The following is a 2,840-nucleotide window of genomic DNA, read 5'->3' as shown; positions in this document are numbered from 1 at the left end:
TTCGAGATGTAGTTATGTTACTACATCTACTAGTTAGGAAAATTTAAAAACTTAAATTTGGACATGTTTTGCAAAAAGTGTAGGGAAAATGTAAAACGGCTATAACTTTTGCATACGATGTTAGAAAAAAATGTATAATATATCAAAATGTTTCAAAAATTAAAATCCTTCGAGATGTAGTTATGTTACTACATCTACTAGTTAGGAAAATTTAAAAACTTAAATTTGCACATGTTTTGCAAAAAGTGTAGGGAAAATGTAAAACGGCTATAACTTTTGCATACGATGTCAGAAAAAATGTATAATATATCAAAATGTTCAACACGAAAATCCGCATACGATGGAGACGGCCTACGGCCTGTTTGCAAGTTTTTAGAATCCTCAAATTCTAAAAGGAAAAAAGTTATGCTCAAATTTCAGTTTTTTTAATTTTGGTCAAATCTGGTCAAACTGTGGTCAAACTACTTATTCAAGAAGTATTAGTTTTACTAAATAATTATTCAAGAATATTAGTGTTACTAAATAATTATTTCAGTTTTTTGGAATTTTGGTCAAATCTGGTCAAACTGTGGTCAAACTTTGATCAAAATGTGGTCAAACTCCTTATTCAAGAAATATTAGTGTTACTAAATAATTATTGTTTTTTAGAACAATAGTTTTAAACTCAAACAGCGAAATGTGTGACTTCATGCTCAAGCTAAACTCCCGAGGGTTAATAGGATTGACATCTTACTATTGTCAGGAAAACAACAAGTGCAGACTTGGAATCGAGGGAGAATAGAACCCAGAAGTTAAGCGTGCTCAGGCTGGTGTAGTGAGAGGATGGGTGACCGTCTGGGAAGTTAGATGATTTGGAATGATGAGGGGTGATTAGAGATTAAATTGAGCAGCGATGAGGGTGATTAGAGATTAGAGGTTAAAATAATTCAGAAATTTGAAAGTTCGCGCAAAAAATTCGAAAAAAAATTCCGCGGGTTAGTAGCAGTGCGGGTTTTTACCCACGCTACTACTAACAGACGTAGTAGTAGCGCGGGTGGCACCCGCGCTGCTGCTATACGTTAGCTGTAGCGCCGGCCCCCGCGCTGCTAATAGGCCCAAAACCCGCGCTGCTGCTAGGCTTTTCCCTAGTAGTGATCTGTTCCTCCGGTATAGTTACACATCAAGCCGGATCGGTGGCTTAAGCGAATGATCTGCCATGCGACCCATCAGCGGATTAAGTCAACTCTAGTTAAGCCTTTTCCCAGCAAGGCTTGAACTGTTCTGATTGTAGGGACAAGTTTCTTGCGTTTGGCGGCGGTAAGTTTATCAGGGAGTTGATAATTTGAATCAAGGCGCTCAGGCCGATAATCCGGCAATGGGTTCTCATCAGACGGAGAGACTTCTTTGCAGTAGAACCATGTTTGGTTCTAGTCTTTAGGATGGCTTGGCAGAGCTACTTGAGGGAAGATGGCATCTCGTCTGCGTTGAATTGAAATCCCACCAAGCGCCAAGTTGGGCCCATTTGTGAACTCGTTCCGCCGGTTCAAGTAGAAATACTCTCTGAAAAGCTCAGCACTAGGCTCTTCTTGAAGGTATACCTCACAAAAGACTTGGAAGTTATAGATGTTTGATATGGAATTGGGTCGAATGTCTTGCGGATGGAGTTTGAAGAAGTGTAGGATATCTCTAAAGAATTTAGAGCCGGGTGGCGAGAAACCCCGGTTCATATGATCAGTAAATACAATAACTTCACCGTCCTTAGGCCGAGGCTTTTCTTCGCCCGAGTCAGGAACACGGTAATGCATCATACTATTGTGTGGCAAATATCCAACGGTGACAAAATTCTTCAAAGTGCTCTGAGTGACTATGGAGGGAACCCAATCGCAGGTATTGATTGTTTTGGGCGGCATGGTGAAAGGACAACCTAAAAGACAGGAAAAGAATTTGTCGGCTCAAGATAATTGTTAAAATTGCAAGTTAACAAGTACAGTGCATATTCAGAATGGCGGCTTAAGCAAGGGCTAATGGTATATGAAGTAACAATAAACCGGCAAAATAAGCCGCCATGACTAAAAGCGTTCAAGAGCTATCAAGGCTATAATTTGCTAAGTGTTAGGACAAATAGGTTCCACATGTTGAGGCTACAAATTTGGATCTATCGCTATTCAGAAAAAGGAAATAAATTCAAAATCTATAGAGGTGACAGTGGAAAAGCAGAGGTGCCCTAGAGGAGATCTGCCGCGGTGGGGATATGTTCCAGTGTCGAGGACATGTGATGTCTACTACACAACCTTCTGCTTGTAGACATTGTTGGGCCTCCAAGTGCAGAGGTTTGTAGGACAGTACCAAATTTCCCTCAAGTGGATGATCTAAGGTTTATCAATCCGTAGGAGGCATAGGATGAAGATGGTCTCTCTCTCAAGCAACCCTGCAACCAAATAACAAAGAGTCTCTTGTGTCCCCAACACACCCAATACAATGGTAAATTGTATAGGTGCACTAGTTTGGCGAAGAGATGGTGATACAAGTGGTATATGGATGGTGGTAAAGGTTTTTGTAATCTGAAAATATAAAAACAGCAAGGTAACTAATGGTAAAAGTGAGCACAAACGGTATTGCAATGTGTTGAAACAAGGCCTAGGGTTCATACTTTCACTAGTGCAAGATCTCTCAACAATAATAATATAATTGGATCATATAACTATCCCTCAACATGCAACAAAGAGTCACTCCAAAGTCACTAATAGCGGAGAACAAACGAAGAGATTATGGTAGGGTACGAAACCACCTCAAAGTTATCCTTTCTGATCGATCTATTCAAGAGTCTGTAGTAAAATAACATGAAACTATTCTTTCCGTTC

Source organism: Triticum dicoccoides, chromosome 4A, assembly GCF_002162155.2.
Source record: "Triticum dicoccoides isolate Atlit2015 ecotype Zavitan chromosome 4A, WEW_v2.0, whole genome shotgun sequence".
Taxonomy (NCBI): Eukaryota; Viridiplantae; Streptophyta; class Magnoliopsida; order Poales; family Poaceae; genus Triticum; species Triticum dicoccoides.
Note: the sequence above shows the minus strand (reverse complement) of the source record.